The sequence below is a fragment of the Lepidochelys kempii genome, chromosome 18 (assembly GCF_965140265.1).
Source record: "Lepidochelys kempii isolate rLepKem1 chromosome 18, rLepKem1.hap2, whole genome shotgun sequence".
NCBI lineage: Eukaryota > Metazoa > Chordata > Testudines > Cheloniidae > Lepidochelys > Lepidochelys kempii.
The window spans coordinates 2,178,440-2,204,822 of NC_133273.1; the positions used below are offsets into that span (position 1 = coordinate 2,178,440).

Consider the following 26,383-nt stretch of genomic DNA (forward strand, 5'->3'; position numbering starts at 1 on the left):
TCAAATGCACAAGCAGCCATCTGTCTGGGGTTCAATTTACAAGCATTTAACTCTTCTAAGATGTCACAGATGCAGCTGATGTGTCTTCTCTTACCTGAACATCTAGAATGCATCTATTGGCCTACCATGGACAGCAAGATAGCAAACACACTGACTTAACACTTGATGCCTGTTTGCACTGGTGCTTCATCAGCCATGTGTGCGCATATTTTGAATATGATGAGAGAGTTCTTCACTTTTTAAACTGCTGAGTCTTTCACTGTTGCACCGCATGCGTCTAGACAATCAGCTGAGTTTTTTGCAGAAATATAGCAAGCATTTGCCAGTGTTGTTCAGAACCAGTGTTCAACTGCAAGATTGGTGGGGAGGGATAGCTCAGGGAACCCAGGGTTATGAGTTCAATCCTTGAGGGGGCCATTTGGGATCTGGGGCAAAAATTGGGGAGTGGTCCTGCTTTGAGTAGGCGCTTGGACTAGATGACCTCCTGAGGTTCCTTCCAACCCTGATATTCTATGATTAACAAGTGACAATGCACTTAGAATTGGCCTCCAGTTTGCTGTGTGTGGTATCTCTTGCTTAAATAGAAAGTGTAATGCAACAGCCATATTGGGTCACATAAACAGAGTTATGTATCCAGCATTCTTAACAGCCTTATTAAGTACTTCTAAAATTGGCTTTGACAGTGACTGGCTTATAAGGAATTCTGCATGTCCATGCAGTCCAGAGGCGTGGCATTTTGCAGCCTTTTCATGTAGGTTATCAGTATTGGCTTGGCTGATTGGTCTGGCAAACCCAGCTCCTCCACTTTTACCACACAAATCTATGATATGCCCACATTTTGAATACTGCGTGCGCCATGCAATTCTGGTCACCCCAACTCAAAAAAGATATACTGGAATTGGAAAAGGTACAGAGAAAGGCAACAAAAATGATGAGGGGTCTGGAACAGATTCCATGGGAGGAGAGATTAAGAGACTGGGACTTTTCAGCTTGGAAAAGAGATGACTAAGGGGGGCATATGATAGAGGCCTATAAAATCTTGACTGGTGTGGAGAAAATTAATAAGGAAGTGTTATTTATCCCTTCACTTAACACAAGAACCAGGCAGCAGGTTTAAAGCAAACAAAAGGGAGTCCTTTTTTACACAACGCACAGTCACCTGTGGAACTTTTTGCCAGGGATGTTGTGAAGGCCAAGACTATGACAGGGTTCAAAAAAGAACAAGACAAGTTCATGGAGGTTAGGTCCATCAATGGCTATTAGCTGGGATGGGCAGGGATGCAACACCATGCTCTGAGTGTCCCCAGCCTCTGGGACGACAGGGGATGGATCACTCAATGATTCCCTGTTCTATTTATTCCCTCTGAAGCACCTGGCATTAGCCACTGTCAGAAGACAGGATACTGGGCTGGATGGACCTTTGGTCTGACCCAATATGGCCATTCTTACATAAAAAATTAATTATAATAATAAAAAAGTTTAGTACAGAAACTCCCCAAGATATCAAGCATTCTTAAAACTACAATACTCACCTGGGGATGTGAGGAAACATTGACAGAGACAGGTACCCAGAAGTCACTTACTACAGGACAGGCCTAACAAGGAAAATAACAGAACACTGGCCATCACGTACAGCCCCCAGCTAAAACCTCTCCAGCACATCATCAACAGTCTACAACCTATCCTGGAAAATGATCCCTCACTCTCACAGACCTTGGGAGACTGGCCAGTCCTCGCTTACAGACAGCCCCCCAACCTGAAGCAAATACTCACCAGGAACTGCACACCACACCACAGAAACACTAACCCAGGAACCTATCCTTGCAACAAAGCCTGTTGCCTACTCTGTCCCCATATCTACTCTAGTGACACCATCAGAGGATCCAACCACATGAGCCACACCATCAGGGACTCGTTCACCTGCACGTCTACTAATGTGATATATGCCATCATGTGCCAGCAATGCCCCTTGGCCACGAACATTGGCTAAACTGGACAGTCTCTACGTAAAAGAATAAATGGACACAAATCAGACATCAGGAATGGTAACATACAAAAGCCAGTCGGAGAACACTTCAGTCTCCCTGGACATTCTATAACAGATTTAAAAGTAGCCATACTTCAACAAAAAATCTTCAAAAACAGACTTCAAAGAGAAACTGCACAGCTACAATTCATTTGCAAATTTAACATCATTAATTTGGGCTTGAATAGGCTCACTGCAAAAGCAACTTTCCGTTTCTTGGTATTGACACCTCCCCATCAATTACTGGGAGTGGACCACATCCACCCTGATTGAATTGGCCCTGTCAACACTGGTTCTCCACTTGTCAGGTAACTCCCTTCTCTTCATGTGTCAGTATATTTATGCCTGCATCTGTAATTTTCACTGCATGCATCTGAAGAAGTTGGTTTTTTACTCACAAAAGCGTATGCCCAAATAAATCTGTTAGTCTTTAAGGTGCTACCAGACTCCTCATTGTTTCCCCAAGATAATGACCTCTCAAGATAGCGATGATGTGAGATAATGCCTTGGCAAATAATGCATTTTAAAAATCTTGGCCTGCTAGGAAATGAATATTTATGTCAGTTTCCTAGCCACAAATCTAGCATTCTGGAGTGAAGTCACTAAAACAGCTCTGGCCGCTGTTGTTCATTGTGCCGCCGTTCACTCCACCGCTCCGTCCCCAGTGGCCCTGCGCCGTCACCTTCTGCTGCCACCTGCCGCTGTGACCTCTGCGAGTCGGTCTCTTGGGGTTCCACCCAGCTCTCAGCGATTTCAGCTCTCGGTGGGGGAACCTCGCTGCTAGGGCAGGCAGGGCCGTCGCTTCCACAGAAACACTGTCCCCTACAGCCGGTCTGAGCACTTAGACCTGATTGTCAGCGAATTCAGCTCTAGTGGTCACTTAACCAACCAGAAGACTCTCTGTGGAGCCCAATCCAGGTCAGACAGTGCCTGTGACTCTTAGGCAGAGCCCACCCCACCAAGCAAAACACCTGTTCGCCCCCTGCCCCCTCACTAGGATCTGGCACCCAACCCTCCTGCTTAGCGAGTGCAGTTCAGGTGAGGGTGACCAGGGCTTACTCTGTAAGGAAAGAGGTGCCGGGGCTCAAGCAAATTTGTTACTTTCATAAGTGATGTGGCAAGCCCAGAGGTCCCCAGGCTCTGAACGGCCGAGCCTGGAGGTGCCAGGGCTGAGCCCTGGCAAGCCCTGGCACCAATTAAGCCCTGAGGGAGACCCCATCATTCAGGCAGGCTCAGCACAGGTCTGCTGCCCTCTACTCAGGCCATAAGGAGAACAACAGTTCATGACCCCCACATTCAAAGTGATTCCTAACCCAGCACCAGCCAAAATGGATCCCTTGGGCAGCAGGGCTCCGTCTGCTGGATACCTCGGCAGAGTAGGTGAGTCCATATCAATACAGTCTGGCCCTGAAGCCTTCCCCCCACCCCGGCTCATCAGCAGCTGTCAGGGAAGAGCTCCGTCAGACCTGGCTTACAAGTCATAATTGGAAATGATTAAGCAGGCCAATGTAGCCGAAACCAATGTGCGAATGTCACCAACAACAGCCGTGTGAAGAAACGGGTCTTTGTTCAGACTTTTCAACCCCATTCTGCTTGCTCAGGTACAAGGTTTGATCACAAGATGTGTATGCTTTTATAATGCTTCCATTTCAGTTCAAATTGCCTTTGGCAACGCTGCTACCTGGGCTGGGGCGTCGGGGAAATTCGGGGAGCGGCTGGGGAACCCCCCGCGGGACCTGTTGCGGGAACAGGGCAGAGTCAAGGGCCAGGTGCGGACGCCGCGTGTCCGCCCCGTGCAGCGCGCCCAGCCCGGCCCAGCAGGGGGCAGTCGCGTGCGCCGGTCCCTGGATGGGCCGGGCCGGGGGCGGAGCCGAGCCGGCGATTGTCTCCCGGGCTTTAAAGAGCCGCCGGGACGCCCCGCTCCAGCGCAGCTGGGCCGGTCGGGCGGGCGCTCCGGAGCGAGGCTGGAGGTTCTGCAGCGCCGCCGTGTGAACCCTGCAGGTAAGGCCCGGCCCGGCCCGGGCAGCGGCTCCGGCCGCGGGGCTGGGCGGCGTCTGGGTCGCAGCCGAGCCCAGCCCCTGGGCTGTTCGCTCCGCGGGGCCCCCAGCGGAACTTCGACGGGACTTCTGCGGGGAGCGGACCCCGAGTTTGCCAGGGGATCGGCCCGTCGGGGGCTTGAATCTGGCCTCGGGCTTCTGTGCGCCCTTCCTCTCCCTCTGGGCTTTATCCCGCCTCGCCGGGACGGGGGCAGCGGGGGAGCCCCGGCAGCGCGGGGTCGGGGCTGCCCGGGGGAAGCCCGAGTCCGGGAGCGAGCAGTGGGGCCGCATCAGCCGGGCGTGGGGATCGCCCCTTCCCTCCCTCCTCTGGCGGCTGCCGTGCTGGGGAATCCCGCAACGAGGAGCGGGTTGCTACAGACCCGCTCTGGGGGCAGAGAGGCGCCGGAGGCTTGTGGCTGTGAGCGGTGCCAGGCTGCTCCCGGAAGCCCTCTCCCAGTGCTGCCCCTCGGGAGAGCTAGGGAGTTTGGTGGAAGTTCTCGTGGGCGATTCCCAGCCTGTGTGGACACCGCTTTGGTGCTGTCAGTCTCATCCCAGGGCGCTGGGCAGCCCCCCTTTGCGTGGAGGAAAGGTTGGCAGTGAAGTTGGGCTGTTGGCAGGGTGTGTGATTTGCAGTTAATTCTTCTCCCAGGGGAGGTTCTGGCTCAGAGTTGCTGGAATGTGTGTCAGATGGGTTCACATGCCAGCCAGTGGGTTTGCAAGGAGCCGGGTGGTCCTCAGGCTTGAAGTGGGCTCCCAGAAATGCCAGGCCTGTCATTAAATCATGACAAGATTTAAAAGTTGGCAAAATAGCCCCTGCAGAATTGGGGCAGATGCTGCAAGGAAACCACCCTTGGGGGAGTATGCCAGGATGCAGAAGGGAACGACCAAGGCTGGGGACTGGTGGTGCTTGCCAGTACTAAGGCACTGTGCCAGCCTCCCACCGGTAACTGGTGCCCCTTAGAGCTCTCTCTCTAGGGTGGGAGGCAGGTTGGTGACCCAGTCCCCACAGAGACTGATGGGGTGGGGGGGGGGGGGTTGGCCCTGGGAGATGCAGGGACTGTTATTGTCAGATGCTGGCTAGAAAAGTTTCAGTCCAGCTGGAGGGCTGTGTGGATAAGGCCCAAGTAGGGGAGATCTCTGGGAACCCCACTATGGCCAGGTCTGTCAGGGCTCTGGGCACAGCAAAACATGGACTGGGGAAATGAGGCACTAAGGAGAGCAGGGGCACTTCCTGCCCATTGGTTAGTACTGCCCTTAGGATCCTGGGCTTTGCTCTTTGGGGCCAGGTTCCCATTTCAGGGTCTTGGCCCATGCGGCTCAGAGTGGTCCCAGGTCCAGCACCATGCAGTGTGGGGGAGCTGTGGGTGTATGGGGTGGGGGAATCTACGTCCTCCTAGGCAGCTGGGATGAGGTCACTTTGTGCGAGAGGTTCCCCTTCCTTGCTCTGCAGATGACTTGTAGGCAATTCCCCTATTGAGATTCCCAGCCAGAGCCCTCCCAGACAGTCAAAGAATATCAGGGTTGGAAGAGACCTCAGGAGGTCATCTAGTCCAACCCCCTGCTCAAAGCAGGGCCAATCCCCAATTTTTGCCCCAGATCCCAAATGGCTCCCTCAAGGATTGAACTCACAACCCTGGGTTTAGCAGGCCAATGCTCAAACCACTGAGCTATCCGTGATCGTAAGGCAGGCATGGGGCTCAGGATGCCAAGGGACTAACCCTCCCCTCCGAGCTAAAGCCTCCTGAATAATCCAGGGGTCTCCTACAGCAGCCAGCCCTGCTCGCAGCAGATATAGCCGTAAACCAGCTCTCGCACTCCTACCACTCGTGGCTGGCTCTTACGGGCTGTCTTTTGGCAGGTTTCTGTGCTGGCTGGTCAGTACCATGAGCTGCATGTGTGATGGGGACACACGTTTGTCATGGGTCACATGGGTTTGAAAGCTCTTTAGAAAAGAGTGCAATTTTCTAAGGAACTCGTCAAGTGCATGCTGAGCTCTGGGAAATCTGACTGTCTCCCCCAAAGGGAGCTGCTGGCTCTGGGAAACCTGGCACTTCTTTGGGTGCCTAAACGGGAGCCTGAGCACTTTGAGGAAATCTGCTCCATGCGTGCTGGATTCTTACCTTGCTCACCCCAGTGCAACTCTGTGGCGTTATCCTTGATTCTCACCAGTGGCAGTGAGCTCAAAATCTGGCCCTTGAGACAAGGTTTGTTCCCTTGCATTACACGGGTTTCCCAGTTTCGTGGGCTACAGTGTGTTCTCGTATTGATTGTGTTGTGGTACTATGGTAGGCCCTATATGAACATGTAGGAAGAGAAGGTTTAGTCTGCAGAAGAGAAGAGTGAGGGGGGATTTGATAGCTGCTTTCAACTACCTGAAAGGGGGTTCCCAAGAGGATGGATCTAGACTGTTCTCAGTGGTGGCAGATGACAGAACAAGAAGCAATGGTCTCAAATTGCAGTGGGGGAGATTTAGGTTGGATATTAGGAAAAACTATTTCACTAGGATTGTGGTGAAGCACTGGAATGCGTTACCTAGGGAGGTGGTAGAATCTCCTTCCTTAGATGTTTTTAAGGCCCAGCTTGACAAAGCCCTGGCTGGGATGATTTAATTGGGGATGGGCCCTGCTTTGAGCAGGGGGTTGGACTAGCTGACCTCCTGAGGTCCCTTCCAACCCTGATATTCTGTGATAAGGTGCCTGCACTGAAGAACTTCCAGTACAAGTTGTTAATGTCAGCGGTGTCATTCCCTGCAGCCAACCAGGGAAGTGCAGGTCACCTCCCTTTCTGCACCCCTTTACCTGGAAAGGTGCTTGTGCTGTCAGGCTGTGGAGGTAGGAGGTCTGATTCTGATCTTGCCCTGCTGGGAGTCCATTGAGTTCAAGGGACTGACTTCTGACCAGCATTGCTCAGCAGAACAGCCCATCTCTAACTGTTCCCACCAGCCACCCAGCTTGCTGATCTTCGGAGGGCAGTGCACCATGCATCCTCTTTCACGTGTTTTCCTGGTGATGGCTGGGTTATATCATCTGGACTGGGGCTCTGTGTGTGTGTGGGCGGGAGGCACCTGGGGGGCCTCTCTGCACTGGCCTTTGTGGGCAGTTAATTTAACGTGAGGCTGCATTGAATCTGCATGAGGCACCAGACGCTGCCGGGACCTATGCATTTTAAAACATTCAATGAATGGAATCAAATTAAATTTTAAGAGCTGAGGTGGGAGGAGCTTGTTTCTAAAAATGACCTGACCCCAAAATTTGTTTCTGAAACTCTTCTCCTCAGCCATTCCAAGTGCAAGTTAAAGCCACCTGGAGACCAGGAGGCTGCAATGCCTCTCAGCACCGGGTCACACAGGCTGATCCCAAGTGGGTCCAGGGGATCTCTGCCCTGTTCTGCAGCTCTGTGCTCAGACTGTCTAGTGTGGGCTATAGCTGCTGCTGCAGGATCAGTCAGCAATAGCTTCTCCATTCCAGTGCTGGGTGGGTTCCAGTCTGCCCAGCTTTGCCAGGGCACCTCAGCCCCAACTGGCTTCCCCCACACCTCCCCAGCTCTGCCAATGCTCTTAGTTCCTGAGCTGCAGCCCTCCAGCTCCAGTCCTAACCTCCCATCTGCACCCCAGCTTTGCTGAATCACCTTAGTTATATGTGAAAACTCTCCAGGTGTGGTGGGCTTTTAGCATAATGTTAATTTCTCTTGGAAACCAGCCAGGAGGAGAAACCCTATATGCCATGTCTTCCTTGCTTCCTGGTGATAGAGCACCCATGGCTTGCCATTCAGGGGCTCCCAGACCATCTGGAGATAAGGGTTCTTCCAGGGTCCCTGAGCTGACAGCTGCCACATGAGCCATGGGACCTTATTAGCCAGGATGAGAAGGTGCTGGAGCAACATGCAGATCCCCATTGTGGGGTGGGGGTGCCCCTGTCTGGAGGGGTCTCATTCTGCTCCCTTCAGCCAGACTGGGCCTCATGTTTATCCATGGATGAGGATGATGCAAGGGTAGGGTGGGGGGAGGGTTTTGTGCAGCAACAAGTGATCCAGAGGGTACCCTGATCTGGAGGACACTGGGACTTCAAGAGGTGTTAGTTTGCCTCCCAAAATTCCCTGTGCAGCTGCCACTGGAAATGGAGGTATTCAGCTGATTCCTAAATTGCTGCACAGTGTTGCTGCATAGAACAGTTACCATGCTCTGGACCAGAGGTGGCTGTATGTCAGTGCTGGGCGAAGTGATCTACTTCGAGCCAACCATAGAGCTGTAACGTATCCTCCCTGTGGGAACCTCTGGGATGAAAAGCACTAGTACAAATGTGCAAAGAGAAGCAACAATCCAGCGGTCTCATTATGGAGGGAAGGAAATACAATTGTATCTCTTTACGAAGAGACTGGTTGGTTTGTTTCTGTCCTTCCTACATCCCCCATGAGGGCTGGAGCAGTTACTCTGAAACAATTCATACAGGATTATTGTAACAGTCGTGTTAGTCTGTATCCGCAAAAAGAAAAGGAGGACTTGTGGCACCTTAGAGACTAACTCATTTATTTGAGCACAAGCTTTCATGAGCTCACTGGATCCGATGAAGCGAGCTGTAGCCCACGAAAGCTTGTGCTCAAATAAATTGGCTAGTCTCTAAGGTGCCACAAGTCCTCCTTTTCTTTTTGCCTGTATAACTTAATGTTTCTCTAGCAATCAGCAAAAAGCAGAAACCCTGCTAGGAAGGTGCCAACTTCTTACTGCCCAGGGCATCCCCAAACACCACTGGCATGATGTGCTCATGCCTTTGGAACATGTCAGCTTCAGGAAGAGCTGTGTTAACAAGCACATGGTTAAAGAAACCAAGCAGTGTAGTTAGGATCCAGCTCTCTAAACCAGGAGGGTGCTTTGGATGCACACTGCTTTAAACTGAATGGCAAACACAGGATCTTTCAGGGCACTAAAGCCTGCATCATCGGAGTTGCTCAAAAGGAAATAAATAGCATTCTCCTGCCAGACATGTTTCAGATTTCCTTGGAGCTGTGCTGCTGTAGTGTTTGTGGTGGAGATGCTCTCTCTCGCAGGAGAGAGCTTGCCTGTCTGCTGAACTCCTGCCTCTGCAAGAGGCAGCAGCTCTGCTGGCAGGAGACGCTTTCCTGCTGCAATAGTGCTGTCTACACTGGCAGCTAGATTCGTGTAACTTATGTCGCCAAGGGGGGGTGGATTACTCACATCCTGAATGTTGCACGTTATACCAAAGTACCCTGTAGAGTAGCCATGGTCTTAGTGAATCGGTCACTTAGCTGGCAGTCAGAGGGGCAGGGCACGGAAGCACTGCTCCTTGGGCTGAGCACTAGGAGCCTTTGGTTTGGTGCTGGCTCCACACTTCCAGGGTCTGCACCCCCAGTCTGTGAGGCAGGAGGGGAAGGGAGGAAAGCTGCCCTGCTGCTGAGGCAAGAACAGGACAGACTGCCCCTGAGTTTTGTAGGAAAAAATAAAATGTCTCATCGGATATTAGGAAAAACTTTCCCACTAGGAGGGTGGTGAAACACTGGAATGCGTTGCCTAGGGAGGTGGTGGAATCTCCTTCCTTAGAAGTTTTTAAGGTCAGGCTTGACAAAGCCCTGGCTGGGATGATTTAGCTGGGGCTTGGTCCTGCTTTGAGCAGGGGTGGGACTGGAACCTCCTGAGGTCCCTTCCAGCCCTGATAGCCTGACTGCCAAGCACTACCAGAGTCAGGTATGGAAACAGCATGTTAGTGCAGTGCTGTATGTTCCCGGGCATCTGCTCTGGGGTCTCCTTTAGTAGCTAGTGACATTATAGCAGGGACGTGGGCAGGAGGGCTCCTGGAGCAGTCTCTTGACTAGAACACTGCTCAAGCATTAGCAAACGCAGCGAGTGCAGTGCATGGTGCCCAAGCCCGCCAGCTGGGGTGGTTAGACACAAGGAGGAATGTTTCTGCAGTTGAGTGTTGCACTTGCTCTTGGGGGTGGGTGGGTGTGTTTTGTTTTGTTTCCCTTCAGAACAGTGCTTAGGATCTGCATCCTCACTGCTCCCTGTGCTGGGGTACAGCCGTGTTAGTCTGTAGCCACAAGAAAAGGAGTACTTGTGGCACCTTAGAGACGAACCCATTTATTGGAGCATGAGCTTTCGTGAGCTACAGCTCACTTCATCCGAGGCACTGAGTGGAAAATACAGTGGGGCGATTTTATATACACAGAACACGAATCAATGGGTGTTACCGTACACCCTGTAACGAGTGATCAGGTAAGGTGAGCATTACCAGTGAGGGGGGTGGGTGGGGGTGTGAGACCTTTCATAGTGATGATCAAGGTGGGCCATTTCCAGCAGTTGACAAGAACGTCTGCGGAGCAGTGGGGGAGGGGGGAATAAACATGGGGAAATAGTTTTACTTTGTGTAATGACCCATCTACTCCCCGTCTCTATTCAAGCCAAAGTTAACTGTAGCTCATGAAAGCTTATGCTCAAATAAATTTTAGTCTCTAAGCTGCTGCAAGTCCTCCTGTTCTTTGTGCTGGGGTAGTCACTCTGGGGCAAGTCCAGGGATGCATATTGGTGTCCGTTCAGCTCCTAGGGATGCCCACATTTCCTAGGGTCTCTAATCACCACTGCCTGGGCTGTGTGTGCTCAGGGGAGGGAGCATTTGGCCTCCACTGTTAATCCACTTCTCCCTGCCTGCCCCCGGTGCTGACCCCAGCCAGGAGCGACTGAGCAGCACGGACTAGGGTACTTCTTGCTCTAGAGAGGCAGCAGCTGTGGAGATGGCTCAGTGGAGCATACTTGCTGGGTGACTGGACAAAATGGGTCTGTGGGGGAGAATGGGCTGAGGGAGGGTTTTGCAGGTGAATCTGCAGCGATGCACCCTGTGATTGCTAAAGCAACAGGAAACCCTTCAGCATTAGCAAGCAGCCTCTGGGGCAATCTCTGCCAAGTTGTTGCGCTGACCCAGTGTAATGGTAGGAAATGCTGGAACTCCCCCAAACCCTGGCCTCTGAGCAGGGCCCGGCCCAGCTTGGCTGTGTGTTCCTCTGAATAGGGAAGGATGAACTGGCATGACACTTGGCTGCAATGGCTTCCTGCCTGTGAAGGGGTGGGGTTTGCCTGCATGCTGAGTTGACCCAAGCACATGGGGGTTTTCTCAGTAACTCTTCCTGAGCTTTGGGGACAGTGACTGGGGTGAGAGTGATGGAACAGGAGTCGAGGACCATTGTCATGGCAGAGGGAGGAGCGGAGCTGAATTGCAGAGCAGCCCTGCTGAGAGACACTTGGGTGGTATTTGAGACTGCTCTGCCCCAGTGCCCTGCAGTCCTGCACATATCACCAGTGATATGTGCATGTCCATATCCATACAGCCTGCACAGAGCTGGCTTGGCTAGCCCAGTGCCTTCTGTATCACAACTCTTCCATGTTTCCATCCCCCTCTGGCACAGGGTAAGAGCAGAGGCAGGGCATAAATTGCCCTGGAAGGGAGGGGACAGAGTGGAAGTTGTGGATGGGGCTGGGGTTGGCCAAAGAAGCACTTCCCCATAGTGCTTTGCAAGCCTAAAGGCCACTGCAACAAGAGTACAAGTTTCCATGGCCTGCGTCAGGAGCCACCACAGCCCCCAAATAGGGGAAAGACAAATTGCCCTGTACCTGGGCCTGTGCAGGGCTCTATGCCCCAACACAGGAGGAATCCCCCTGCCTAAGCACATGTCATGGGGAGGGCAGGGGATGTTTGCATGAGAGTTGCGTTACTCAGACCCATTGCCATTACTGTGATCCCTTTGTAAGTCGTGCAATGGCCCGAGATGCAGAGGCAAATCGGTGGTAAGAGCGCTGGTCCAATCTGCACTAGTGCTTGCAGTTGTGGGAGGATTTTGGAGAATCCTGCCTGTGGGCAAAGGCCTGGAGATTGGAGAGAAGAGTCTCCATGGCCTAACCCTTCACTTGGCATGTGCTGAGACTGCTGCCAAAGCAGCCTGGGATTTGTGAGGGTTTCCTCTTTGAAGGAAATTAACCTCTACAAGTGAAGGCTGGTAGTAGAATGTGACCACATAATAAAAGTGCATCAGGCAACTGCTGGCTGCCTGGTGAAGGCAGTAACGCTGTGTGGGCACAGGCTGCAGAAGACCATTACCCTACAGTCACCTGTAAAGGCAGAAGACTGACTGGCCGTTGCACTCCACTCTTTCACTTCTGATTGATACAGTAATACCAGACACTGCAGAACAGGGAAGGATTGGAGAGAAAATGTGTTTGGTTTTTTGTTTAAAGTAGTCTACATAAAGTCTTGCATTCTTTCCATGCAGTTAGTGTCCTCTGTGGGGCTTCGTCTAAGCAAAGTTTGTGTGATGTTGGCATGGGAAAAGTGGTACAGCAGAGCCACACCAGAATCCTGCAGCTTTGCGTTTAGACAATGACTAACTGCAAGGGAAAGGGTGAAAATGACTAAAAAAATCACCCCCCCCCCCAATGAGTCCTATGGATACAAAATCTGTTTGTGGACCAGGCCTTGATTGGGCGGGATTTCACACTGCAGCAGGGGAGAGAATTCTGTGCTTAAAATGGGAAGGTGGGATTGGGAACCACAAACACTGACAGGTCCTGGGGCAGCAGTATTTCCCAAGCATTTAAAGATTGCAGGTCCCCTCATCTGCCCCCCAAATCCCAAATGAGATTGTTTCTGTTTTTTTGGGGGGGAGGGAGGAGTCTTTTTATTGAGCTTCTGGTTTGTGAGCCGTTAGACATGTTTTCAAGCTTTCCTTGGCCACCACAAACTAGGAACGTTAGAAAGCTGAGATTCTCACATCTGCTGCTTGGTGGCCTGTGGGTAAGGCTCCTAATGCCAACAGTCAGGGGTTCCCAGGTGATTGAACACAAGAAGGTGGAAGGGGCAATTATAAGACCTTTTAATTTTGGATGAAATTCTCTGGCCTGTGTCCTGTAGGTCAGACTAGATGGGTAGGGCAGCACATGCTTTAAAGCAAAACTGGATTTAATCCACGGTCCCAGGTATGCAAGCAAGCGTGGGTTCAAAGAATATGCCTGAGGCTTTTGTGTATGGCTGGTAAGGGGGTCTGGGCAAAAACGCACCCAAATGATGGGTAGACCTACAAAGTGGACATAACCATAATGGGACCATTATGAATCTGTCTACCTTATGAGCTAGGGGTGGGGTTCATTCCCCTGCCCCCCTTCCTGCTCCTGTACACACTTGCGCTAACTCTCCTCAAGCTAGTGTGACAGTAAATAGCAGCGGAGCTGCAGTCGCATGCATGGGGTTGTACTCGCCATGGCTAACCCCTGCATTTGCTGCCACTACCCATGCGACTGCAGCTGCCTTGCTAGTCCTACTCCTGCTGACATGAGTGTAGCGCGATCCTGAGAATCACATCCTCCGCTCTTAGGGCACATGTAGCCTGTGGCTCCAGGAGTTGGAAACTTAAGAAAAACACCCCAAATTGCAGGAGTTGGCAACAAGCAAACACCTGGAAGCTACTTTTGGTTTTAAGATAGCACAAGCAACTTGAAATCTGGCTTTATCTCTGCTCACAGAGCCCTGGGGCCACTTCTTCAGAAGAGTTCAGCACCCAACATGCAGAGCCTTCTTGCAGACCTGGCCCCAGAGTCATGCTGGGGGCTGAATGCTTGAACATAGGGCCCCAAGTTCCTTTGACGGGTTGGTTCCTGCTGCATTGACTCTGTCAACATTGGCCATTGTCTTGCTGGTTAAAAACAATTGCAACTGATCTGGGTGAGATTCTCTGGCAGGAGATCAGATTAGATGACTGCAGCTGGCCTTGAATCCAGCTGCTTGAAGCATATGGGGGAAGGGTTGAGTTTTGGGGGCATGGGCTCCTGGGGGCAGGGATTGTATGGGCCTGTAGACTCCCTCTGCCCTTTCCAGCTTCTTCCAACAAGTCTCCTCTTCCCATCTGCCTTGCAGGTGGTGACAGAGTATTGGAACAACACACTGAGGGGGTGACACTCACTCAGCGCATATCCTCACAATCCAATCTGAGCTTAAGCCTTAATTACCCTCTTTGCCAACAGTCTTCCTCACCCTAACCCCATCCCCTCCAGAATGCCTGAGGAAGGTGCTGAGCTCTGTGCAACAGCTGATCTTTGTCTGAGGGAGGATCTAGGGAAATATGTGTGGCCAGCTGTGAGGGCCCAGGATGTGAAGGATTGCCCCAAACAGGTCCATGTTTTGAGGTATGCTTTCCATGTACAGCTACATAAAGATCTCACTGTTTTCTCACAATGAGAAGGATCCAACAGGACTCCTGCTGTAGGGGAAACACTCCCATGAAGAATATTTGATTCCCAGGCTCACTTGATGCTAGCAGGGACGTTTGGAGTGTAGGGTGACTAGCACAGAGACAATTCTGAGGTGGCAGAGGATAGCTTAGGCAGAGCTGAAAAGGAAGCTATTATCTAATTAGCAGTTTCAATGGAAGTGTATGTGCTCTCATCAGTGTGTCATGCATTAGACTTCCTCTGAGCTGACCCAAGGATTCCTTTTCCCCTCTTATGTAAGAAAGGGAACATTTGCATATAACCTCACTTCAAGTTCATTAGAAGACACTTATCTTCCTGGCCTGGCTCTCTGAGCAAACCCATCTTTTTGCATATCAGTTGTTCACTTCCCTTCCTCAGGAAGTTGGCTGGGCTGTTTGCATGTTTCCTTGAGGCCACATTAACATACAGGAATTAAATTCATAACCACATACATGGATCAAATATCATAACCTTCAGACTATCACCAGCATGTCTAAAGATGGCCTAGTGATGGTGCCCTTTATTAAGGGGGAAACTCCCAGTTTACAAGTGTGCAAAAAACAAACTCGTGCACTTAATTTTATAAATCTATAAAAATATCCTAGCCTTTGCTCTCCTGTATACCCCTCCTGCTTTTCCCTTCTCCTGAAGGCTGTGGATAAAGATCTGGAGTGTACCAAGGTGGACCAGGTTACTGCAGTGAGTTGCTGAGCTTGGAGCTCTTTCTCCCAGGATCCACAGAAGTACTCCTGGGGGCAGTCTGGCCCCCCAAAATTTTAAAATTGGGCAATTTTATTTGTCAAAATAACACTACATAATCAGGACCATTTCAATTTTGATTTATTTCAAAATACCTGTAAGCAAGTATGTCTGTCACAATTCAGACCAACACAAATTCCCCAACGAGTAGAGTTAAAGAGCCCCCTGTGACAACCCAGTTCCTCTTTCTGTCCCTTCCCCTCCCCAGAGCCCAGGTGGGAGACCAGACACCCACAACCTCCCACCCCTTCCCCAGAGCCCACTTGGAGTTCTCAGATTGTATTGCGGTCCTTGACCCCTGTCACGCTCTCCAGGGACACAGCACCTCACTACCACTTACCCTGAGTGTGAAGAAGCCTTAGGGTCCCCTGACTCCCCCAGCAACAGGCAACACATGCACCCCCCTCGAGGCCTACACCGGCCCTGCTGCTGTCTCCCTGCAGTTTAGAGGATAGGCATGCTCTAACCCTCGAGCCCTCCTAGCAGCCCCTGTTCTACTGGACACTCGCAGTATTCAGAGCCATTGGTTCCAAAGAAACTGCACACCCAGCTTAGCTGTTCCACCTCAGATCACCACTCTGCATTACATGCAACACTGTGAAGGTCACAGACCTTGAAGCAGGGCCCAGGAGTACTCAGACAGCACGTGGCCCACAGCCACCACCCAGCAGGTCCCTTGAAGGACTAGTGCGCAAAGAGCTCCACCCACAAAGCTTCTGTTTGGGGGAGACATCCAGCCCCACCGATCGGCTGGGAAGCTCCACTTAAGCCAGAAAGAGGCACAGGAAGTTGTCAAAGTGGGAATCTGTGGCTGGCTGCTAGTATGGATCCTGTCTGATTCCTGAACACTGCCTGTTCCTGTCACCCTTATCCCAGACCCCCATCTGTTCCGAGATCCTGCTTTCCTGCCTCACTCAGGTGTCTGCTCCTACATCCCACCCCGATGCTGACTCCAGCTTTCATCTTAGGGTTGGCTCCTGACTGTTGCCAGCTCTGGTTCCAGGCGCCTGACTCTAACCATTAGGCATGACTGCCCATGCCCTACAAGCACTGAGATGTTGCTTTATAGAGAAAGCAAGTACAAGTTTATTTTAACAATGACTCAAGTGATAGCAAGTAGAAGTATTGAAAACGAATAGTCCCAGGTAAAATCATAACATGCATTCTAGAGCCCTGACTTAATTAACAAGATACTTTCATGTCTAATAAAGTATTGCTCACTAGCACTTTGCAGCCAGGCTGGCTGTGACCTCTCTTTGAAAAGGCACAACATGCTGTCCACTTGTCTCCTCAGTCAAGGATCTGGGCTTGTCTCCTGGTACCCCAAGATGTATTCGAACAGTTCTTTGTCCTTAATCATCAGCAGGACATCGGCTGAGAAATCAATGAGAGGAAAGCCACAGGAAGAAACAAATCTAAGATTGATGATTGTATCTGGCTCAGTCTGTAAACAGCCCTACAGAGAGGCGGACAATACACAAATGACCAGACAGGGAGAGAAGTGTTGGTTGCCACCTGTCCAAGGTCTGTCACCTGACCTGATACGTCTGTATCTGTACTGAAAATTCTGTTCTGAAGGATTTGGGATTGAGAACTCCTTAAATATGATCTGTACCTACATTTTGCAACAGTCTACTTGCTCTGGATAGAGACCTCACATGTTGTCTTTGGTGAACTAATTTGTATATATCTGATCCAGGGATCCCTGTAAACCCCTAGGCACCCTTTGCACCCTCTGCCAGTTGGCACCAACAAGCTCCTGGGCCACAGACCCATGTGCCTGTCCTTTTGCCCACCCACACGAGACCTCCATTCATCAACAGCTATTTTTCCATGGTGCTCCAAGACCTGGTTGGTCACCATGGAAGGTTCACCAAGATTAATGTGGGGTGTTCTGGCCAGGTCCATGGGGCTACAATCTTTTGAAACTTATGTCTGGGCTTTGTGTGTGGTGTGTTTTTGCTAATGGAAAAATGGAACGCTTTCTTGCAGGACCGCTATGAACATAACAGCTTTACTGGGTCAGAGCAATGGTCCGTCTAGCCCAACATCCGGTCGCCTGACAATGGCCAATGCCAGGTGCTTCAGAGGGAATGAACAGAACAGGGCAGCTTCAAGTGATCAGTCCCCTGTTGTCTAGTTCCAGCTTCTGGCAAACAGAAGCGAGGGACACCCAAACATGGGGTTACAACCAGTATTCCCTCTCATTTTCCCCACCCATGTGCAGAATGAATTTTGTTATGTGCACCAATATGGATTATCACCTTCATATTAGTGCACATAACAAAATTCATGTGGTGGGGGTGAGGCCAGAGCTGAGGGGTTCAGTGTGGAAGGAGGCTCAGGGCTGGGGCAAAGGGGTGCAGTGCAGGGGTGTGAGGGCTCCAGCTAGGGGTGCAGGCTCTGGGGTGAGGCCAGAGATGAGGGTCTCAGAGCTGGGGCAGAGGGTTGTGGTGCTGGGGTGTGGGCTTGGGTGGGGCTGGGGATAAGGGGTTTGGGGTGCCTGAGGGTGCTCAGGGGCCACAGCAGGGAGAGAGGACTCCCTGTAGCTCTCTCCCCCCACAGCAGCAGGACCTGGGCTGCGGGGTGGGGAGATGGCTCTCCCTGCCATAGCGGGGTTGGGGCTGCAGGATAGGTGCCCCTCCCCTGGCCATGGCAGGTCTCCGGGCAGGCTCTTTGAGTGTCTGTGCAGCGCTAACTAGGCTGCTGCGTGGCCATGCAGCTCACAGGGAATTTAAGTTGCATCCCTGACCATCTTGGCTAATAGCTATTGATGGACCTGTCCTCCATGAACTTACCTTATTCCTGTTTGACCCCAGGTATACTTTTGGCCATCACAACATCCCACGGCAACAAGTTCCACAGGTTGACTGTGTGTTCTTTGAAGAAGTGCTTCCTTTTGTTTGTTTCAGATCTGCTGCTGATTAATTTCATTGGGGTACCCCTGGTTCTTGTGTTACGGGAAGGAGTAAATAACATTCTCCACACCAGTCAAGACTTCATAGTCTATCATATCCCTACTGTCTCTCTTCCAAGCTGAACACGGTCTTTTTATTCTCTCCCCATATGTTCCATGCCCCTAATTTTTGTTGTCCCTTTCTATAACTTTTCTAGTTCTAATATCTTTTTGAGATGGGGCAAGCAAATCTGCATGCAGTAGTCAAGGTGTGGGAGTCCCATGGGTTTAAATAGTAGCATTGTGATATTTTCTGTCTTATCTATCACTTTCCTAATAGTTCCCAACATTGTTTGCTTTTTTGACTGCCGCTGCACATTGAGCAGATGTGTTCTGAGAACTTGGAGTCATTGTGGATCTTTAAGTGGTGTCAAAGTTTGACTCAGACTCACAATTTATCAGACCACTCTGTTTTATTAGCAAAGCTGCTCTGCTAATACATTTAGAAGTGAGCCCCCCGAGTGGGGCTTGTGTCTTTTAATTTATACAGTTTTGGAGAAGAAAAAGATTTTAGTCGCCACCCTTTGAGATCCCTGAGACCAGTCACGTATCTTCAATTATCCGCCACCCTAAACAATCTCCTTTAACAGCTTCCAGTTAACTTAACTAATTGCCCTTCACACCTTCCATTCTGATGCCTGCTTCTTAGATGTGCTGGCTCTATCTTAATTGCTTCTCCATTCAAAAGCTAACTGTCCCTACGTGTGCTCCCTCAGATACTTTGTAACATGTTCTGGCATGCCGTGTCATATACAATGTATCCAGCATGCCCCCTTATACAACATTATACTTCCACAATCCCCCCTTTTGGTCAAGGCTACACCCATGACCATTGGCTTACTGGATTCCATACATCAGTCGTTCTTTTTCATTACTTTCACTGGTGACATTTAACAACATTAGATTAGCACTCTGGTTAGGGGTAACCTGATGGATGATGTGTCTTGTGCAGTTTTGGATACAACAAGAAATCAATTGAAAACACACCAAGATTATTAGAATTCCAAATAGGATAGTCAGGATTCCTTGAAACAACTAGGTTCCCAGACTAGAGAAATTGAATAAGTTACTCATCCATTTCCACAAGGAACTTGGTTCCTTGTGGGGAAGGTATGCAATTTGCTCCAGATGGCTAGCACGATTTATTACCTCATTAGTATTATCAGGTATGTATTCACAGCATTCTGTTCCAATTAGAACACAGGTCCCTCCTTTGGCTGCCAGTATATCTAATGCCTGACGGTTTTGGAGGGCCACTTGTTGGACCGCTCCTGCTTCTTTGGCTAGAGCTTTTAAGCTCTCTCCTGTTTCATTGGCCATGATCTCAACCACCGCTTGTAACCTTAAAAGCCTTTTTGCATGGTGGATTTACCCCCCCCCCCCCACTGGGACTAAAGAAATGCCAACAGCTTCTTCCCAAGTTAGGGGGCTTATGTTATCCACATACCATTTAGCATCTGGCAAGTCCCTCCTTTTTTGCCTGAAATTACGGAGGCAATTTCGTGGGAGGGATTGAAGCACCTGGAATTGTGGAAAAGCTGAGCAGGATAACAGATACCTGACCAATTTGCTGGTAAAACAGTGTAAGCATTTTCCCCACAAACCCAATGATGTCCCATTAAAGCTGGGAAGGGTTGACTGCAACCCTTTGACATGTAAGAATTTACAAAGGAGAAATAGTATCCCCCAAAGGGCACAGGATGATTTTCACTGGGAGAAGAGGTAGCATTCACATGACATTTGTAGATGGTGCTGTTTTTCTCAGGGAGGCTGTAGGGGGAGCAAGAGATTGAATCTTTGGTTTGGTCCCAGGTTGAGAGGAAGTTTCTTTCCATACCCGGTTCGCCATTCTCCAACCTTGTTTGAATAGTCCCATACACCACAGGACACGATGTATTGGAGACAGCAGCTCCTCCCTAGATTCAGCCCTGTCCCATTACACGCCCAGCACCAGTGGCCCTTTCCTTTCACCACACTTATAAGTTTAGGAACATATGTTTTTCCCAGCCCCCAAGTGTCATTTTTCCTTCCATGTCCTTTCAAGTGGATAGGGTTCTCCAGCAAGCTCTGAGGAATTCAAAAGGATTGCCATGGTAGGGATACTAGCTTGTGAGTGAGCTGGGATGTGGCTGCAGACCCAGCAATTAGCCCAGATCCTGAATATTTCTATCTGCACCTGTTGTTGGATGAAAGAATTGTCACTGTCACTCTGGATTCCCCAGACCCTCAGGACACAGGAGCTGAGGATTAAGCTTCTCAAAGGACACATGTTGGAAGCAGGACCCTTTCTGGTTCCGACAACCCCTTTTGAGGGAACCGCAAAAATCACGGTTTTACGTCCACCAGGCAGCAGGTGCTAGGCTCACTACTGCTTCTTGTTTGTGGGGTCCTGCTGCCTGCTTACCCTCTGCTTCTGGCAACCCTTACGAGAGCGCAGATTGTAAGGTATTGCAGGCTGTTCCTCTTTGTCTTCTGGGGTTGAAGCTGGTTCGGCGTGGTCTTGCAGAGGTGCTTGGTCCCCGTGAGGTGGCGCTGGCTTACACTGTGAGGCGTGGATCCGTGCAGCGATGCCGGATGATTTCACTGCTGTCTGGGTGGTGAGCAGTACCTGGTACGGACCCTTCCACCGGGGTTCCAAGGCGTGCTTCCGAAGGTGGTGCCGCAGGCAGACCCACTCACCAGGCTCAGGGGTGTGACAGGCAGCAGAGGTGGGTTCCCTCGGCCAAGCTGCTCGCACCTGCCAATGGAAGGAGCTCACAGCTTGCATTAACCCTTTGCAGTACTGGAGGAGCGTGCTGTGAGTTGGGTTTAGGTCTGGGGCTGGGGTAATAGTAGCCATTGTTCGCATAGGGCGTCCCATGATGATTTCAAATGGACTCAATTTGTGTCTCTGGGATGGGGATGACCGAATTTCCATAAGGGCCAGTGGTAAAGCAGCTGGCCAGTTTAACCCTGCGGAACTACAGATTTTTGCCAGCTTATTTTTAAGCACACCATTTCTCCTTTCAACTGCCCCTGCACTCTGTGGATGGCAAGGGCAGTGCAACAGGTGGGTGACATGTAATACCTGGTTTAGATGTTGAACAATTTTTCCAGTAGAATGTGTTCCCCGGTCACTAGACAAAGTGGCAGGAATTCCCTTGGTAGGGATAATGTGGTTTAACAGACATTTTGCAACAGACAATGAATCAGCTTTGCGACAGGGAAAGGCTTCAATCCAACCCGAAAACAGACATATTATAACTAAAATGAATTCATATTTCTGACACTTTGGCATTTGTACAAAATCAAGTTGCCAGTGTAGCAAAGGTGCTTGAGGCAAACCCCAGAACCCTTGTGTTACTTTTACAGATTTGCCGACATTGTGGCTTTGACAAGTAACACAAGCGGCACAGTGGCGGGTTGTAAAGGAGCTGAAATGGGGAGCCCACCACCCCGCCTTTCTCATAGCAGAGACCATCCCCTCCTCGCTGACATGTGAAACACCACGTAGCAGGGCGGCTAGAGATGGGTAGAGTGAGAGGGGGGCTACAAAGGTACCGGTGGGCGATCGCCAAAGGGAATCAGAATGCAAAGAGCAACCCAAAGCACTCCAGGAGCCTTTCTCTGTTTCTGGGGCAGAATCCTGGAGCTGAGTGAGATGAGACAGGGATGGTGGCGTTAGAGACAGAGAGAGGACCAAGAAACGCTTCTGGTGAAGGTTTTATAGTGGCGGCATGTTTTGCAGCAGCATCAGCAAGTGCATTACCTTTTGCCACCTCAGTGTCTGCCGCTGAGTGGCCAGTACACTTAACAATTGCCAAGGCAGACGGTAGTAAAACTGCATACAGGAGGGCAGCAATGTAGGGGCCATTCTTGATAGTGGTACCAGTAGAGGTAAGAAAACCTCAAGCCTGCCAGAGGTGCCAAAGTCATGCACAACCCCAAAGGCATACCGAGAATCAGTAAAAATAGTGGCAGAGAGCCACTCGGCTAGAAAGCTGGCACGGGTTAGAGCAATCAGTTCAGCCACCTGGGCAGAGGTCACAGAGGGTAAAGGCACAGCTTCTATGGTCTCAGAGAGAGAGACCACAGCATACCCTGCAAGAAGGTGGCCTTGGTCATTTCTATAACAGGACCCATCAGTGAATAATACCAGGTCAGAGTTAGAGAGAGGTACATCTGAAAGGTCGGGGCACGGGACAGTGATAGCAGAGACAGTTGCAAGGCAGTCATGGGGTTCACCATCACTAGGTAAAGGAAGGAGGGTAGCGGGGTTTAACCAGGAGCAGTGCTTAATAGTGATATGTGAGGCTGAAAGCAGCAGAAGTTCATACCTAGTGAGGCGAGCAGAGGAGAGGTGAGCAGTGTTGCGTTGCAGAAGGAGTTTCCACAGAATAGGGAACCGTGAGAGGAGAGCAGAGGACCAGGGAGTCAGACATCTCGACCAGGCACGCTGCAGCAGCTTCAGCACGTAGGCAAGGGGGTAAACCCTGGGCTACAGGGTCCAAGGTTGCAGAAAAATAAGCCACCGGGCGATTTCTGTCACCGTGCTCCTGAGTAAGAACCCCGAGGGCACAAGCAGATTGTTCGTGACAGAAAAGGGTAAAAGGCTTGTCATAGTTAGGTAACCCTAAGGCAGGGGCAGAGGCTAAATTCTGCTTAAGGGAGATGAAAGCAGCATTTGCTTCAAGTGGCCATGGCATGGGGTTAGGTAAAGAGGATCGAGTGAGTTCTTGGAGTGGTTTAGCCAGAGAAGCATATTGGGGAATCCATTGCCTACAGAACCCTGTCATGCCTAAGAATTTTCTGACCTGGCGTGGAGAGCAAGGCTGGGGAAAGCTAAGGATGGCTTGTACCCGGGCTGGAGAGAGCGTACGGGAGCCCTGGGAGAGAAGGAAGCCTAGGTATGTGACAGAGGTTTGGCAGAGCTGCAATTTTGTGCGAGAAGCCTTATGACCCTTGTTTGCTAAAGCTGTGAGAAGTGTTAGTGAATCAGTTTCTGAGGCAGACAGAGGGGGGAACACAGGAGTAAGTCGTCCACATATTGGATCAGTGTGGATCCTGATGGGAAAACCAGATCAGCGAGATCCCTGGCTAGGGCTTGAGAAAAATAGGATGGACTCTCTGTATACCCCTGGGGAAGGGTAGTCCATGTATATTGCTGACCCTTGTAGGAGAAGGCAAAGAGATACTGGGATTCAGAGTGAACTGGGACAGAGAAGAAAGCGGAGCACAAATCTACAACAGTAAAGTGGGTTGTATTTGGAGGATTAGACGCTAGTATTGTAGCAGGGTTAGGAACCACTGGAAAAGAAGGTCTGACAATACGGTTAATAGCTCAAAAGTCTTGAACAAATTGCCATGATTTGCCATCAGCCTTTTGAACTGGGAGGATAGGGGTGTTACAGGGGCTGGAACAAGGGACAATAATTCCTTGTTCTTTTAATGCAGATATAACTGGAGCAATCCCAGCCTCTGCCTCAGGATTCAAAGGATACTGAGACAGGCGAGGCAGAGGTTTGGAATTGTCTACAGTAATCCGAACTGGGTCAGTATTTAATCGGCCCACTTCAGATGGGTGCGATGGCCATAGGGAGGAAGGAACCTGAGAGATTAGGTGCTCTAGGGACGGAGTTAAGGGACAGCAAGGGACCGGAGTGGAGAGGGGAGTTTCAGACAGCAGGGAGGCTACAGAATCACATAAGGAAGACTGAGGGATTTGCAGATAGACACCATCTGGGGAGCAGTAAATAGAGCAGCCAAGTTTGCATAGCAAGTCCCATCCCAGAAGGTTTGCAGGGGTGGAATCAGAGAGGAGGAATGCATGCTCCTCAGAGAGGGGACCGACCTGAACAAAGGTTTTGAGAGGGGGAAAAGACGTAGGGATCCCTGTAATGCCAACAGCAGACACAGATTTTCCAGATCAGGGAACTTCAGGCAAGTCAGTGGTGCGGATTGTAGAAAGAGAAGCTCCAGTATCAAGAAGGAAAGGGAGAGAGAGATCATTTACAGTCAGGACACATTCTCCAGTAGGGGACAGAGGTAATAAGGGAGCTAAAACTTTGTGAGGTTCCCCAGCATCCCGTCATTGTTGGGGTGAAAAATAGGGTTGGGGATCAGCTGGAGGAACCAGCGAGGTGTTCACTTGATTTCCCATACAATTATTAGGTCGTCTTGGACACTTTTTTCCAGTGTCCAGGCTGTTTACAGTAGTTACAAACCCCAGTTAATCCAGCCCCACGCCCCCTTCCGCAACCCCGTCCCTGTCCCCGGTGTGGTCTGCTTAGTCCTGAATAATGCTGTATCTGCAGAGCCATTAACTTTTGGGAGGACTGTTCCTCCTTTCCTTTTAAAGTGCGGTGGCAATGCTCTGCTACTGCCAGCAATTTGTCCATGGTTTCAGTCTCCCATCCCACACTTATTCGTTTTAACATGCTGCCTGTGCAAGGGAGAAGACCATCAACAAATGCATGTGCCAAGGCCCCCTGCCCATTTACATCGGGCTCCTGTATTCCTGAATGTTGTAGGAAAATATCAGTTAGCCGGGACCTATAGTCGCCTGGGCTTTCTCCTTGCCCTTGCTTACAGCAATGTATTGCTGTCCAGTTTGTTTTAGGAGACCACACTTAGGGAATGGCTTGATGCAGGCGCTTCCAAAGAGCCATACTCCAGTCTCTGTATGCCGAATCTGGGCCAGTACTTTTTATGGTTGAGTGGCGTGCCTCAGCTGGCCAGTCTGCGGCAGCCAACCATTTTTCATAACTGGCGGGAGCTAACAATTTACACAGTTGGAGAAGATCTGTCTCAGAGGGTTCATGGGTTTCACAGATTAACAGAAACTCCTCAGCAAATTTGACAGTTTTCCTGTGGTTTGGGAAAACTTTTAACTATAGATAAGTTCCATACGAGTCCAGGGCTTATAATCCCATATGGACTCACTTTCTCCCATCTTAAGGACTCGTAAGGGTGCCACAACAGTTTGATCAGAGTCTCTCATTAACCTCCCATCAGGTTCTCTTTTCCAAGAAGAGATGTCAAGAGAATCTTTGCAGTCTGCTTTGGATTTCTTCATAATATTTTGCAGAGCTGCGAGGCCAATGAGGGTATCTTCTTCACTTTCATTATCTGTAGTCACTGAAGATTTTTCCTTTTTGGATTTCTTATTTGCGCAGGAGTATGGTGGGGGTCGGGTTTGATCCGGATCATTGCACAGGACTGCGCAAAGGGGAGCACTTGGACTAGGGGTGGGAGAGACTGCATCCAATTGAACTGTTAGTTTTTTGATAGAATTTTTAAGAGGAGTTTTGACTCAGTCCATCTACAATTTGCCTCTTCCCACCACTGCATGAAGCAGTCTACTTCTCCTCTCTCCAATTTGGTTTTTGGGAGGACGAGTTTGCTTTTTAAAGCATCCACTCGATCCTTGTCCCAAGAACCTAATGGTGGCCACTGTAATTTGGGGTTCTCTAGAGCTAATTTGGACCATTTTTTCAAGAAACCTACAAGAGTCTGGACCCCTCTTAAAATACATAAAATAAGCTGGAGTTCCCTTAGGGAACTGTTCTACCTTAGACTTCTGATTACCCATCCAGGAGGACTTCACACAGCACTCACACAAGAAGGAAATTCAGGCTCAGCAGAGCAGTACCCGGTGCAACACACAGAAAGGAGCCCACAGGCTACTGCCTCAACTGCCCTTGCTTTCACACCAGGGGTTATACCCAAGGTGTGGTGCGGCTGCAGCTGTGCAGATTCCACTTATTCAGACCGTGTGGACAGGGACCCCTTGGTCAGCCAGTCTCCAGGCAGAGATGGCTCCCAGATTCACACACACCACGGGGAAGACAGATAGACACAAAGACAAGACAGTCCTCAAACTGGTTAAAGCACAAAAATAATAATTACCTGAGATGTCTGATTCCAGAAGCTGGATCCAAAGAACCCTACCCAAACAGAGTGGGAACCAACAAGTTCAATGGCCTAGACTGCACTGCTGCTGTGTACCTTTCTGTCTTGTGGAGGATTGCTTGGACTAAGCGTCCAGGCGCCGGCTGCCACGATCATCCTGCAAGGCAGTCAGGGATCACACAGCCTCAGTGAAGCCGCTTGCCATCTCGGTGGAACCTCCAAATTGTCAAAGTTTGACTCAAACTCACAATTTATCAGACCACTCTGTTTTATTAGCAAAGCTGCTCTGCTAATACATTTAGAAGTGAGCCCCCCGAGTGGGGCTTGTGTCTCTTAATTTATACAGCTTGCTGGAGAACAAGTTACAGACAAAAGAAGAGAGACTTTAGTCACCACCCTTCGAGATCCCTGAGACCAGTCACGTATCTTCAATTACCTGCCACCCTTAACAATCTCCTTTAACAGCTTCCAGT

At 50.3% G+C, this 26,383-nt stretch overlaps 1 protein-coding gene across 4 annotated transcripts in view; it reads left to right on the forward strand.

Moving 5' to 3' along the window:
- Window positions 1–3,939: 3,939 nt before the first annotated feature.
- ALPL (alkaline phosphatase, biomineralization associated) overlaps window positions 3,940–26,383 on the forward strand; it is an 86,704-nt gene continuing 64,260 nt past the window's right edge. For 3 of the 4 annotated variants that reach the window (XM_073316617.1, XM_073316618.1, XM_073316620.1), the window contains exon 1: window positions 3,940–4,027. The gene's annotated coding sequence lies outside the window, so the exon portion shown is untranslated. The remainder of the gene's footprint in view (window positions 4,028–26,383) is intronic. The other variant, XM_073316619.1, reaches the window with a different exon arrangement.